The sequence below is a fragment of the Hippopotamus amphibius genome, chromosome 1, assembly GCF_030028045.1.
Source record: "Hippopotamus amphibius kiboko isolate mHipAmp2 chromosome 1, mHipAmp2.hap2, whole genome shotgun sequence".
Classification (NCBI taxonomy): Eukaryota; Metazoa; Chordata; class Mammalia; order Artiodactyla; family Hippopotamidae; genus Hippopotamus; species Hippopotamus amphibius.
The window spans coordinates 55556664-55573189 of record NC_080186.1 but is presented as its reverse complement, the minus strand read 5'-3'; positions in this window follow the sequence as shown (position 1 = coordinate 55573189).

Here is a 16526-nt window from a genome sequence, read left to right as displayed (position 1 = left end):
TCAGCATTCATTACTTACCCTAAGTGTCTACCACACCAACCTTCTCAGGAGGTTAAGTAAGGAACAGAGTCACGTTAGACAGTCTATGGCCTTGGAAGAATGTCTACAGAGGCTGACCCGCTACCAGCTTAACTTCAAATTGGTCCGATACTTTGGGATTTCCATAAGTGATCATTATTAGGGAGGGGGAAAGAGAAGGCCTGAACAGAGTTCTCTCAATTTTCTTTGAGGAGAAAGATGAACAGAGAAGGCAACAGAGAGATTTTCTTTAGAAGAGAGAAGAACCTATAATGTTGATAACCAAAGTTCCCTCAAGGTACATATCTATCTGGCAATGATCAAGAGGTAGAGTCCAACCTAGCTTCCTACCAGAAAAAAGTGGTCCTTCCTGGTGATGCCAAGTAGACTGATCTCCTTGAAATGACAGGGCGGTGGTGCAGATGGCAGACAGATGTGTGTCAGCAGGTGAGCAGAGGAAAAGCAGCCAAAGGTTTGCAGTCAACTATAAACCCTTAATAAATGTTGAAAGTTTAATGGAGACGAGAGAAGCTAGGCTCTGGTAATAATACTCTCTCAAAACAGAAGTCTTGTGAAATTTTGTATCGTTTTCTTCCCAAAACTTTGTGCTCTGCCAGCTATGTGAAAGGAGAGGGGTTCTCTATAAACTGACCTCCAGCTTCGGTTATAATGGTAAGTCACGGCACAGCAACCCCACTGCTTCCAAAAGAATTTTCTTGGCTTCACTTTGTAATTGGTTGTCTTCTCGGTTGGCAAGCAAACGTGCTCATCCCTGAAACAAGAGTAATGAATTCTGATTCGGTTGCCAAATACGTTCAGAAATTCTAATTTCATTTATTTAACATTTACATCGCACTTAATTAGTGCCAAGCACTACGTTAAACACTATGTAAATATTAACTCCTAATCTGACAGGACAGGCCCTTCTTTCTGTGGAGTCACAGCGGTGTCCCAACACAGAGACGGCGGCAGTTTTGAATGGCTTCACAGTAACTGGAAACACTGCCTTGTTTAGTCCCCACCAATCGCAGACACTTTCCTAGTGTGTTCTCGGGGCTCAGTCCTGACGGGATGTAAATGGCTTCTCTCTTGTCCCTAGGGAGGCTGGCCATTAGAAATGCTTTCCTTTACTTGAATTGATCCCACCACAAGCAGAGAGAACATGTGCCCACCACTCTTTTATCTCATCTCTCTCCCCGATGTTTCTACCTTTTCCATCTGCGAACCTGACAAGCATATTATAAGACAGATCTGCTATGCTGTGATATAGATGTCTAGTTTTCAAAAATCGTCAATCAAATTTTAGTCCCTCAAGCCCTCTTTTTCTGCTTTTCGTTCTTTTTTATTGGTTAACATCTTTCTAATAATCAGGTGTCCAGAACTGTAGCATCTTATCACTTTGCAGATTCAGTTTCCAGGTGCTATTTACTGTGACTCTAGGGCTTTTGAGGAATTTCTGCCTTTCACTGGATATCTCTGTTTCCAATCATTTATCTCCAGGCACTTAGCTCCTTCCTATTTTAAACTTCAGTTATTTTCTGCTTCAAATTTCTAGTCTTACTGGTTTTCTTCCTATTATTACTTTTCAATCTATAATGTACAACACTTCCAGGTTTATAATTACCTGATAATATAGTTCCTATGTTACTTAATTCTTCAAAATCACTTTAAAAAGTGAATGAGGACCAACAACAGCTAACAGTATTATGTTAATAATGATAAAAGAGCTAACATGTACTGAGCACTTTCCACGTGCCAAGCACCATGCTAAGCACGTTCATGTGTACTCACTCTTACAGTAAATCATAATCTGTAGGTGCTATTGTCCTCCTCTTTCCATAGATATAGAGACCTGAGGCTTAGAAAAATTAAGTAACTTGCTCAAAGGCACAAAGCTAGTAACTGAAAAGACCAGAGAATCTGAACCCAAGTGGTAGACTTAATCACTAACCTACATCGTTTTCACCTGGATTTTAATAAGGGCCATATGTAAAGAAGCTTTATGTAGCTTTGTTTACTATTTTGAATAATAAAAAACATAGCTAATTTAATTGATTTTAATAATGAAAAGCCTTGATAATCAGCTCTTTATAAAGAGTATTCAGTTACATTATGGAGGATTAAGACAGTTACTCCACAGAAACACATCAAACATAGACACTGAAGGAGACTTCAGAGGTGATCGAGTACAGATATCTTCCTTAAAAGGGGAGGACTCTGAGGCCCAGTTATATAAATGACTTGACAAAGTTTACAGCATTAGTTCACAGCAGAGCAGGGATTCCAGCACTGCTTCCACCCCAAGGTCCTGCCTCCAAGTTGAGGGGAAGCAGCTCTCAGGGAGCCAGCCAGGTGCCGCTTCTCTCTGAGCCAGACGACCGGAGCCCACCAATGCTGCATCTCACTTGAGAGTGAAGGCTGGCATTCTGCTGCCCCAGTGCTGCCTCTGCTCTCAGCTACATGCCTGTCTCTGATTAAGGCCTAGGCCAGCCCTGTGCCCTCAGCATGACCCAACATGGAGGACAGCTCACCAAGGCTGTGTGTTAGCTTCCCTGGCCAGGTCACCAGCACTGCACTATCACTCTTCATTTTACCTCCTCTGCCTGCGTGCTGTCACCTTCTCTACTTACTTGCCTTAAGCTGTCAGCCCTCCAAGGTTCAGGCCTTCCCCACACACTCCCCAAAGCCCTCTTTAACTACTTCAGGTTAAAATGATCTCTCCCACCTCAAAACACTAGAACTCTTATTTCCCAGGCCACTAAAAAACCACTTATCATATGCTGCCCAGGACTGTCTGTTTGGTATTTTTTATCTAAGAGCCTGGATTGCCTGGAGGGCAAAGACCATCTCTTATTCATCACTGTATCCACCACACTGCTTAGCCTAGGGCCCAGAACAAAATAGGTGTTCTATAAATGTTGATTGATTTATTGTACGTGGAAATGAAAATGACTTCCTTGCTTCTATGGTGACCCAAGAAAGGAAAGTAACTTTTCTGAGACCCATGATATCAACTGAGGAAATACTTCCAGAGCCCTTAAAAGAAAAATAATTTGGAGTACTTGTAATCATATGCACGAGACTGTGTGTAACTTTTTTTTTTAGAACTTTTACTGAGATACAGTTAACAGACCATAAACAGCATATATTTAGAGTGTACAATTTGATATCCCAATCTCCCAATTCATCCCCCCCCCAACCCTCCCCGCTTTCCCCACTTGGTGTCCATGTGTTTGTTCTCTACACCTGTGTCTCTATTTCTGCCTTGCATTTCCTCTTTCATAGTTGTTGGCATTTGCCTTATGTATTGAGGTGCTCCTCTATTGGGTGCATATATATTTATAATTGTTATCTCCTCTTCTTGGATGGATCCCTTGATCTTTATGTAATATCCTTTCTTGTCTCTTGTAACGTTGTTTACTTTAAAGTCTATTTTATCTGATGTGACTATTGCTACTCCAGCTTCCGTTTGATTTTCATTTACATGGAATATCTTTTTCCATCCCCTCACTTTCCATCTGTATGTGTGCCTAGGTCTGAAGTGGGTCTTTTGTAGACAGCATATACATGGGTCTTGTTTTTGTATTCATTCAGCCAGTCTGTGTCTTTTGATTGCTGCATGTAGTCCATTTACATTCAAGGTAATTATCGATATGTATGTTCCTAGTACCATTTTCTTAATTGTTTTGTTGTTGTTTTTGTAGGTCTTTTAATTCTCTTATGTGTCCTGCTTAGAGAAGTTCCTTTACCATTTGTTGTAGGGCTGGTTTGGTGGTGCTGAATTCTCTTAGCTGTTGCTTGTCTGGAAAGCTTTTGATTTCTCCATTGAATCTGAATGAGATCCTTGCTGGGTAGAGTATTCTTGGTTGTAGGTTCTTCCCTTTCATCACTTTAGATATATCACGCCACTCCCTTCTGGCTTGCAGAGTTTCTGTTGAGAAATCAGCTGTTACCCTTATGGGAGTTCCCTTGTATGTGATTTGTCATTTTTCCCTTGCTACTTTTAATAACATTTCTCTGTCTTTAATTTTTGTCATTTTGACTACTATATGTCTTGGCATGTTTCTCCTTGGGTTTATCCTGCCTGGGACTCTCCACGCTTCCTGGACTTGGGTAGCTATTTTCTTTCCCATGTTAGGGAAGTTTTCAACTATAATCTCTTCCAGTATTTTCTTGGGTCCTTTCTCTCTCTCTTTTCTCCTTCTGGGACCCCTATAATGAGAGCTTTGGTGCGTTTAACATTGTCCCACAAGTATCTTAGGCTGTCTTAGTTTCTTTTCATTCTTTTTTCCTTATTCTTTTCTGCATCAGGGATTTTCACCATTCTGTCTTCCAGGTCACTTATTTGCCCTTCTGCCTCAGTAAATCTGCTTTTGGTTCTTTCTAGTGTATTTTTCATTTCAGTTATTGTGTTGCATATCTCTGTTTGTTTGCTCTTTGATTCTTCCAGGTCTTTGGTAAACTTTTCGATCTTTGCATCCAGTCTTTTTTCAAAGTCCTGGATCATCTTCACCATCATTATTCTGAATTCTTTTTCTGGAAGGGTGCCTATCTCCTCTTCATTTAGTTGTTTTTCTGGGGTTTTATCCTGTCCCTTCATCTGGTACAAAGTCCTCTGCTTTTTCATTTTCTCTATCTTTCTGTGGCTGTGGTTTGCAGTTCCACAAGACGAAATACTGCTGATACTGCTTGATCCTGCTGTCTGCCCTCTTGTGGAGGAAGCTATCCAGGAGGCTGGTGTGTGCTTCCTGATGGGAGGGACTAATGGTGGGTAGGGCTGGGTGGGCAGAGCTCAGTAAGACTTTAATCTGCTTGTCTGCTAATGGGTGGGGCTGTGTTCACACCTTGTTGGTTGTTTGGCCTGAGGCTACTTAGCACTGGAGCTTACAGGCTCTTTGGTGGGGCTAATAGCAGACTCTGGTAGGGTTCACGCCAATGAGCATCTCCCAGAACCCCTGCTACCAGTGCCCCTGTCTCCTTGGTGAGCCATAACTGCCCCCCACCTCTGCAGGCAACCATCCAACACCAGCAGGTAGGTCTGGTTTAGTCTCCTATGGGGTCACTGCTCCTTCCCCTTGGGTCCTGGTGAGCACACTTTTTTGTGTGCCCTCCAAGAGTGGAGTCTCTGTTTTCCCCAGTCTGGTGGAGGTCCTGCAATCAAATCCCACTGGCTTTCCAAGTCTGATTCTCTGGGGATTCCTCCTCCCGTTGCTAGACTCCCAGGTTGGGAAGCTGGCATGGGGCTCAGAACCCTCACTTTAGTGGGTGGACTTCTGCGGTATAACTGTTCTCCAGTTTGTGAGTCGCCCACCCAGCATTTATGGGATTTGATTGTAACTCGATTGCACCCCTCCTACCATCTCACTGCAGCTTCTCCTTTGTCTCTGGATGTGGGGTGTCTTTTTCAGTTAGTTCCGGTGCTTTCCATCGATGATTGTTCAGCATTTAGTTGTAATTCCAGTGCTCTTGCAAGAGGGAGTGAGTGCGCGTCCTCCTACTCTGCCATCTTAATCCTCAACTCCATGACTTGTTAAAATAGTTTAAAAATATTCAACTTGTTATTGGGTATTAAGCAGACAAGAAACAATAACAACAACGAATGATCACTCTAGAGATTTGGATGCTTATACATATTTTTCATTGAATTTTTCAAACCAGTTATACATATAGATATGGCTTGAAAATTTGACTAGTTACTTACTGTCAAATTACTAAAGTTAGAGAAAACTGAAAATTGCAATCGTGAAATTCTCAATATGTAGTGCTGTTATTTTATTAGGTTTGAACATTCTGTTGGGATAAGTCAACATATTTCCATGACCTTCCTCATTAGAATAACATCTTAAATACTAAGAAGCTAAAGCTCTGAATTGTACCTATAGGAGAAATAATCTAACCTCAATTCAAAATCTTTCTCTTGTTTTCTCCCAATGGCTTTATTTGGCTTATTTTTATCCTCCTAAAATTGATGAAAAGCTTTTGACTACCTTTTTCTGATATCGTCATATCAACAGACCAGTCATTTGGACTGACTTGGTTAATATACTGCACTATATTTTGATTGGCAACTATTGGATAAATTGGATCTTGTCACTGTCTAACATACTTTCACTCCATATCATAGAAGGGTAGAAATCTAGAATTAGAAGGAACTTTAGAAATAAACTCATCCACTTCTTTAATTTTATAGGGAGATAAAGATGAGAAAGATTAGATAACTTGCCCAAAGCCATACATTTATACTGACAATAATCAATGAAAAAGTTTTTTTTTATCACAGAATAGGCTCTTTGTCATCTAACAATTAACCTGACTGGCAATAAACTTTAAAAATGTTTTTAACATTATTCTCTGGTAGAATTATACTCTGGATAGAATATAGAAATAATAATAGAGAAGTAATAATAGAAATAATCTCAATCCACAGATGATGAAACTCCTTAATAACAAAGACAGGCTTTAAAAGGTGTGGTTGTAAGGGGAAGAGTAGAGCCATGTAATGGCTGCAGGATTCACACCCTGCAGAAAAACGACTAACCTGTGAGATCAGTTTAGTCTGTCTTCAGTATTCCCAATCCTTTCTGTGGTCTTTCCCCCTCATTGGTGACTTTGCCCCTTCTCAACCCCTATTTCAAGTGTTCTATGCCTAGCCAGCCTCTTCCCTCTATCAAAGCAGGAATTAAGTATTCACTCATTCAGTGTGGATAAATTTTACCCTATTATTTTAACCAGACTTTTCCATCTTAAATGAGTCTTTGATAATTCTTACATCATCAAGCAAAAGGAAAAATATCTTTGGAGTTCCTAAAATCACACTATTCATAAGGCCTGTGAGGAATCTAAAGGTGACTTAGTTATATGTAGGTAATAAGCAAGGATCTGTCAGAGGAATAACTTATCTTTCCCTACTCCTACCTTTTAGATGGCAACTTGTTCCCTTAGGAGGATAAAACAGGGTCTGGTGACCATTCCTAAGAGTAGATTGAGACAGAAGAATTTATGTCCCATTGTCATAAGCATCTCCTGGATATGAAATCAGTTTTTCTTGACCCAGGTTTTCTTGGCAGGCTGGTTTTCCCCTATAACCTCCCCACCAATGAAGCTACTGATTACGTCAGCCTTCCACCAACCCTCATTATTAATTTAACTATTTCCCAAATATTTTGCACTTTCTAGCGTATATTATAATGATTATATTAATAGCTTCATGATATGATCATCATACTTTTTCCATCATTCTGGAATAAAATGCATGCTACTTTTATTATTTTTACCATGTTCACAATTTCTGACAATAAGATATGACATGGGAGAATATATTTCCACTCACGCGTATCACTGAACTGTATCTTATGATTAAGAGCATGAAACTTACATGACTACTATATAATGTGGATTTGTGATCTTAATAACTTACATTTCTCTAATGCTTTACAACTTATACTGATTATAATTTCATATTATTTTACAACTCACAATGACTCCCTGAGATAGAGGAGAGAGAGAGAGCAATTATTATTATCATGCCCATTTAACAGACAGAGAAACTGAGAATCTGAATATGTCATTTTCTTTGTGGCACTGTCCTCTCTGCCTTTACTACTTCTCCTAGAAGGAAAAAGAGAGAGGAGACTAAAATTTGATGAAGATCTGTTATGTATTATGTACCATGTTAGAAACTTTTCACATAAAGTATCTTCAGCAACTTGCCTGGATTCCAACTGCTAGTAAATATGGAACTGGACACTTCTTTCTCCTCCCATCCTGAACCTCATGACTGATCATCTGAATCACTGTATCATCAACACATTTGAACCTCCTTATGCTCTAGTACTTCCATCATATCCATTTAGCAAAACCTAGCTTATACCACTGTTGTAATTTACTTTCTCTGCTTCTATATCCAGGCATCAGTTTGTTGCTTTGAGAAAAACCATATGGCTACAAATTCAATTTGTCTAAATGCAGCTCTGTCCTGCCTCTTTTATTCATTTTTGGTCAGTTCCTCCTCAGTTTTCTTCCCCAGTTATTCCATTCTTCATGACTCACATTGCTTTCACTCTTAGCAGATGATCAGAGGCCCTTTTTAGCACAAAAGCCATCAGTCATTATTTTCCTCAGCTTCCAGAATGTCTAACTACAAATTTAAATATAATAAAATGCCTTGCTCCTTCCTTTCTTCCTTCCAATCTCAGAGAATGTGTCCCTCTTCCAATTACAGAATAAATTCATTTGTTCATTTGACCCATCCTTACTCTCAGAATTCCTGGGATTTGTCATTTGACCCTACCACACACCCTAATGCCTCAGTCCCCAAACAAGCTCATATCTCTCACATTTTGAGAAAAATGTACTCCTCTTAGCCTCAATATTCTTCTTATTACCATAAAACCCCTCATCCCTCTTGCTAACCAAACCTTTAAAAATATCAAGGATGCTCACTCTCATCACTTTTATTCAACATAGTTTTGGAAATCTTAGCCACAGCAATCAGAGAAGAAAAAGAAATAAAAGGAATCTCTCTTTTGACACTATAGCAAACAGGATCTTTTCTTTCACTACATTTTCAAAAAGCTATTGCTTGTAAGGGCATTCAAAAAATATTTGTTATGTAACAACCTAAGTGGGAAAACAGTTTGAAAAAGAATAGATACATGTAAATAAATAAATAAACAAACTCCAAAAAAAAAAAAAAAAAGAAATGAAAGGAACCAAAATTGGAAAGGAAGAAGTAAAACTGTCACTGTTTGCAGATGACATGATACTACACATGAAAAATCCTAGAGATGCCACCAGAAAACTACTAAAGCTCATCAATGAACTCAGTAAAGTTGAAGGATACAAATGTAATACACAGAAATCTGTTGCATTTCTGTACACTAACAATGAAGTATCAGAAAGAGAAATTAAGTAAACAATCTCATTTACCATCACGTCAAAAAGAATAAAATACCTAGGAATAAACCTACACTGATGAAAGAAATTAAAGACAACACAAATAGATGGAAAGATATAACATGTTCTTGGAATGGAAAAATTAATATTGTTAAAATGACCATACTACCCAAGGCAATATACAGATTCAATGCAATTCCTATCAAATTACCAATGACATTCTTCACAGAACTACAACAAATAATTTTTAAATTTGCATGGAAACAGAAAAGATCTTGAATAGCCAAAACAATTTTGAGAAAGAAGAACAGAACTGAAGGAATCTTGCTCCCTGACTTCAGACTTATACTATAAAACTACCGTAATCAAAACAGTATGTTACTGGCACAGAAACAGACACAGAGATCAATGCAACAGGATAGAGCCCAAAAATAACCCCCAACACATGGTCCATTAATTTACGACAGAGGAGGCTAGAATACCAATGGAGAAAAGACCATCTCTTCAATAAGTGGTGCTGGGAAAAAGGGACAGCTACATGTAAAAGAATGAAACTAGAACATTCTCTAGCACCACACACAAAAATAAACTCAAAATGAATTAAAGACTGAAATGTAAGACCAGATATTATAAAACTGTTAGAGGAGGGCTTCCCTGGTGGTGCAGTAGTTAAGAATCCATCTGCCAGTGCAGGGAACATGGGTTCGAGCCCTGGTGCAGGAAGATCCCACATGCTGCAGAGCAGCTAAGCCCGTGCGTCACAGCTGCTGAGCCTGCACTCTAGAACCCGCAAGCCACTGAGCCCACGTGCCACAACAACTGAAGCCCACGCAACTGGAGACTATGCACTGCAACAAGAGAAGCCACTGCAAAGAGAAGCCTGAGCACCGCAATGAAGAGTTGCCCCCAGTTGCCGCAAGCAGAGAAAGCCTGCATGCAGCAACGAAGACCCAACGCAGCCAATAAATAAATAAATAAATTTATTAAAAAAAACTGTTAGAGGAAAATACAGGCAGAACACTCTTTGACATAAATCTCAGCAATATATTTTTGGATCCACCTCCTAGAGTAATAAAAATAAAAACAAAGATAAACAAATGGACCTAATTAAACTTAAAAGCTTTTGCACAGCAAAGGAAACCATAAACAAAACAAAAAGAAAACCCTCAGAATGGGAGAAAATATTTGTAAATGAAGCAACCAACAAGGGGTTAATCTCTAAAATATACAAGCAGCTCAATATCAAAAAAATAGACAACCCAATCAAAAAATGGGCAGAAGATCTAAATAGAGATTTCTCCAAAGAATACATCCAGATGGCCAACAGGCACATGAAAAGATGCTCAACATCATTAATTATTAGAGAAATGCAAATCAAAACTACAATGAAGTATCACCTCACACTGGTCAGAATGTCCATCATCAAAAAGTCTATAAATAATAAATACTGGAGAGGGTGTGGAGAAAAGGAAACCCTCCTACATTGTTAGTGGGAATGTAAAGTGGTGCAGCCACTGTGGAAAATAGTATGAAAGTTCCTTAAAAAAACTAAAAACAAAGCTACCATATGATCCTGCAATGCCACTCCTGCACATATATCCAGGCAGAAGCATAACTCAAAAAGATACATGCACCCCAATGTTCACTGCAACACTATTTACAATAGTCAAGACATGGAAGCAACCTAAATGTCCATCAACAGATGAATGGATAAAGAAGATGTGGCACACATATACAATGAAATAATACTCAGCCATAAAAAAAAATAATTTAAAAACACCATTTGCAGCAACATGGATGGACCTAGAGATTATCATACTAAGTGAAGTAGGCCAGAGAGAAAGACAAATATTATATGATATCACTTACATGTGGAATCTTAAAAAGAATGATACAAAACAGAAATAGATCCACAGACATAGAAAACAAACTTATGGTTACCAAAGGGGAAAGGGGGTATAAATTAGAAGTTTGGGATTAACAATATACACACCACTATAAAATAGATAACCAACAAGAAATTACTGTATAGCACAGGGAACTATGCTTAATATTTTGTAAGAACCTATAAGGGAAAAAAATCTGAAAAAATAGATACACATGTATGTATAACTGAATCACTTTGCTGCACACCTGAAACTAACACTACATTGTAAATCAACTATACTTCAATAAAAAAAGAAAACAAAAATTTTAACGTTTTGCACAGCAAAACTTTGCAAAGCAAAACTAAAAGTTTTGCATAGCAGAAGTTTTGCATAGCAAAACCATCAAAAAAACAAAAAGACAACCTACTGAATGGAAGAAAATATTTGCAAATGATATGACCAATAAGGGATTAAACTCCAACATATATAAACAGCTCATATAACTCAGCATCAAAAAAAAAAAAAAAAAGAACACAAACAACCCATTTGAAAATGGGCAGAAAAACTGAATAGACATTTTTCCAAAAAGGAAATGTAAATGGCCAACAGGCACGTGAAAAGATGCTCAACATTGCTAATCATCAGGGAAATGCAAATCAAAACCACAATGAGGTGTCACTTCACACCTGTCAGAATGGCTGTCATCAAAAAGAACATAAATAACAAATGTTGGTGAGGATGTGGGGAAAAGGGAACACCAGTGCACTGTCAGTGGAAGTGTAAATTGGTGCAGCTACTGTGGAAAACAGTATGGAGGTTTTGCAAAATACTAAAAATACAACTACCATTTGAGCCAGCAATCCCACTCCTGGGTATACATCTGAAAAAAAACAAAAACACTAATTGAAAAAGGTACATGCACCCCAATGTTACAGCAGCATTATTTACGATTGCCAAGATATGGAAACAACCTAAGCGTCCATCAACAGATGATGGGATAAAGAAGATGTGGTACATATATACAATGAAATACTACTCAGCCACAAAAGAAGAGTGAAATTTTGCTATATGCAGCAACATGGATGGACTTGGAGGGCATTATGCTAAATGAAATGAGTCAGACAGAAAGATAAATTCTGTATGATATCACTTATATGTATAACCTAAGAAATACAACAAACTAGTGAATATAACAAAAGACTCTCAGATACAGAGAACAAACTAGTGGTTACCAATGGGGAGAAGGAGGAGGGGAGGGCCTATACAGGGGTGGAGAAATAAGAGGCACAAACTATTAGGTATAAAATAAGTTACGAGGATATATTGTACAGCATGGGGAATACAGCCAATATTTTATAACCATAAATGGAGTATAACCTTTAAAAATTGTGAATCACTATATTGTACACCTGTAACTTACAGAATACTGCATAGCAACTACACTTCAATAAAATAACTTTAAATACATTTAAAAAATCTAATCTACAGTCACCATAACTTCAATTTATACTCAACTCACTGCAATTTCATTGTTTCCCTTCCCCAAGTTCACCAAAGCAACCAAGTGTATCACCAGGGCTAGTCTCAGCCCACTGCTCTTCTGAGTCTACACTTCTCCCTGTTAAAGAGAAGAGGTCTAGAATTAGAAATATATTGGGTTCCCATTTAAGTTGAAAGGTTTATGCAAATATCTCCTGATTCTCTAGGATCAGACAATTTCACAGTCTTCTATGACCCTAAGATTTACTTATCTATTAAACAGAGCTATCCATTCATTCTTTCTCTACTTCTCCCAGTAAATTCCCCTCACCTTTACTCTAACTGACATGTAAGATTTATAAAATTTTAATATTTGTCAAATCTACTGACATTGAACATAAGGAAGGACCCAATGACATTTTTGCTGCCAAAATATTGAAAGAGGCCATATCTAATTAAATGCCCATCCTCTTTTATTATTCATCTTAATTGGAGACATAACCAGTCAACAAAGCCAAAAATCTGGGTCATTCTTGACTCTTCCCCCAGCTTCTTCCTCTCCAACAAATCAATCATTGAGAATTGTCAATGTTACCTCCTAAAGTCTTCTGGAGTATGTCTTATTACCAGTTATGCAAGTGCTAGAATGACCCTTCACAACTTTTACCCAGGCCACTGATACTCTACCAAGGCAATGGTACCTCCCAGGGGACACTGGGAAGCTCTGAAGACATTTTTAGCTGTCACATCTGGGGTGGGAAGTGGATACTTCTCTTATCTACTGGGTAGAAGCCAAAGACGCTGCAAAACATCCTACAGTGCACAAACCACCCCCCTCCCCGCCCCCTGCCAAAAATCACAAAGAATCACCTGGCTCCAAATCTTAATAGTGCCAAGGCTGAGACACCTTTACCTTGTCTATGGAGCAGCCTCTTAGCAGGTCTCTCTTCCCTTAGCTTTATCCTCTTTAAATCTATCATACACAAGGCCTAGAGTGATTTATCTAAAATGGAAATCTGTCCACACAATGGGCCTGCTTGCACCCTCTCCATATTCCCATTCTCCTCTTGGATGCAGCTCACCCTGAGCATCCTTACTTACATAGCAACACTTTCTGGCTCCCCTTACTTCTCACTATCCAACAATAACCAAATGTTTAATATCGGGCTTATCACACTACACATAAGTTTCTGGGTTTTGGCCCACCTCCATTTAGACTAAGTTACTGATGGAGAGTCTGTGAGAACTGTATTGTGTGTCTATTTTTAGTATGGCACATAGCTGTTGCTTAAAAAATGAATCAATGAATGTTAACTCACATTGACATAAGTGCTTTACACTTGACAAAATTATTTCACATGTAAAATCCCATTTGATTCTTACAATTCTGTCAGAGAATGTAGCTGAGATAGATGTAAAAATACTAGTTTTATATATCATTAAACTGGGGCTCAGAACTGATTTCAGTAAATGAAGTCATCTACCCAGAGCAACCTGGTTTATAAGTGGCGGAAGAGACATTGGAATCTAGATCTTTTGGTGTCATGTCCTGTGACCTTTCCAGAACTCTAGACTAGTTGGTCTCATCTACACACACACACACCCACACACACACACCCACCCCACATATAACACATACAAATATTTATGTATGTACACATATATTTTGAAGGCATATATGTGTGTTTATATATTTGTGTATGTATTCATAAGCATTGCCGATACATGCCTTTTCTAATTATCTAAACATAGAATATGTAAGTATATATATATATATATGTGTATACATATAATCTATATGATATATATACATTAGCTCTCCCTTTGTAATTCTTATAATTCTTGATCATAGCATTTATTGCATTCATCGTTCATCCTAAGTTGCTCTGGAAAATAGTTAACTAGTCACATCTTCAGGAAGAAGACATGCAGAGAGTACTAGATAAAGAAAACAGGCAAGTCATCTGTATTTGATGTGGCTTACTCACAGACACATTCTCATATTCCACTTACTCACCCTCCCACAAACAGCATAACCACGGGACCTGAGATGCAAACAGACCAGAGGGGACACGTGGACCTCATGGACACTGTCCAGGCCTCTCAGAGATAACTAAACACAGCTTCAACAGAAGTCCTATATCTTTAAGAAAGTACAATTTTTGTGAATGTTTGATTTTAAAAAATTCAGTTTCCATTCAAGTACCAAGCTGAGAATATGGCATCTAGTCCCCGAACAAAACAGACCTATTCCTCTATGACAAGATGTAGTAAATAGATTTTTTACTTATTGTGAGAACTCACCACTGGTATTCATTGGATTCAGAAGTGCAAGTGCACAAAGGCAAGATTCTGGAGAGGAACTGTCAGATCTTTCTGGCTGTGGAAGCAGACCCATGTATAATATTTGAAGAGGATAGTTTTATTTTTTTTAAGCCGGGTTAACTCAGTAAACTGCAAGGAGAAGCTTTTCAAGTTTACTCTAATGGATGTGTCAATAAGCAAGATCATTTGCCAGCAGCCTTAGTCATGAAACAACAGAAGTGAACACAGACATCAGTTAAAATTTTTTGACATAAATTCAATAGCACATATAATTACAAAGATTTAATGTACTTGAAGCAAATGCTGGGCAATTTGTAGAAAATATTTCACTTTCAAATAAATTTATATAATTATTATTTGTACTTAGGGTACTGAAAGCCCTTTAATACCTTCTATGTTCTGTTTTTATTTCTTCATTAGGACTAAGGAATGAAGCAGTCGATTTAAGGAAAACGGATCAATTAATCAAGAACAAAACGTTTTCCTATAGGTGTAGAGATGGTGGGTTCCCGGTGTTTAAGGATGAGACTTAAATCCTAAATTTGTCTCTAGTAAAACAGTTTGAAGTTTGACTTTCCCAATTATCCCGATGTTTTAAAGATTCCATTGATTGTTCTCATCAGAATTCTACGTTACGATTTCTACGTCTAGAAACATATCAAATAACTGTTTCAATTTAGGCAAGCCCATTTTAAGAACACCTGGAATATTAAGACTCATACATGAAACCTGCATATATTAAAGGATATCTGAATTAGAAAAAAATTTTCACTTAGCAAAATAACACCCCATAAAGTTAACTCTAAAAGCACTTAAATTTGCAATTATGAAATTTTAATCCTAGAGCAAGATATTTTCAGGATACAAGTATTTTACAAAATATTGACTTCTTTCTATGCTCAGAGGTTGTAGTATTAAATACGGCAACAGATTTCATACAATCCAGAACAGCCTCAAAAGGTACATGCTGCATTTTTGGCATTCTCAGTATGCTAAGAGCTGGTGTCCTATGCTAATTCTTATAACACTGAGAAGTGGTAGCTAAGTGGATATTCAATTCAACTATTTTCAGAACTAACATTCATAAACAGGAGGAAATTTCCTCAATGATCTGATTAGGTGGGCTAAGACAAAGCACCTCTCCAATAAGGTAAATTACGATGTTGCCAATTCATGGACATATGTTGAAATATTGTTTAAGAAAGAAAGTTGGCATATCTGTAAAATGTTTTATTATTCAACTGTGAATCACTCATCCATCCAACAAGAATTTATCAAGTACCTGCTCTATTCCAGACACTGTTCCAGCTAGATGTTGAGGCATAACACAGCACAAGACAGAGCCACTCCCTCAGTGAGGTCTCAGTGTAATGGAGGAGACAGACTACTGGGGGAGACAGGTAAATTGCAAATGACTGGTAAGATATGAAACAAGTACATGAATGAACCATGGGAGCGTTGAGACAGAAAAAATGTGTGCATCAAGGAGTTGACTATTCTTTCTGAGAGATGGTGATTTTGGGGATGGATTTTAAAGGATGAGGATAAATTTCCCAAAGACATATTGAAAGGCATTCCAGATTGTGAGAACGATGTGTGCAGAGGCATGGAAATGTGTTAAGTCTGGAAAATTAAGTTCCATGTGCCTGGAACAAGATAAAAGTGTGGATTTTAAGGAAGAAAATTTTAAAATAAGGTCACAGAAGCAGCTCAAATCTGATTATGATAATTTATGCATCAAGTTAACTGACTTCATTGTACTTTCATGCATAAATAAATGGTCAATATTCACCTATGAGGAAAATGGGTATGAGGAGGTATCTTTTTTCTCCAGAAAATATGGTACTTGCTTTATGATTTCTTCCAGGTTATAGTAGCATGAAACTGGGCAATGCAGAACATAGGTGGTCAGCCTTAACAATTAGTGCATTAACATTTACT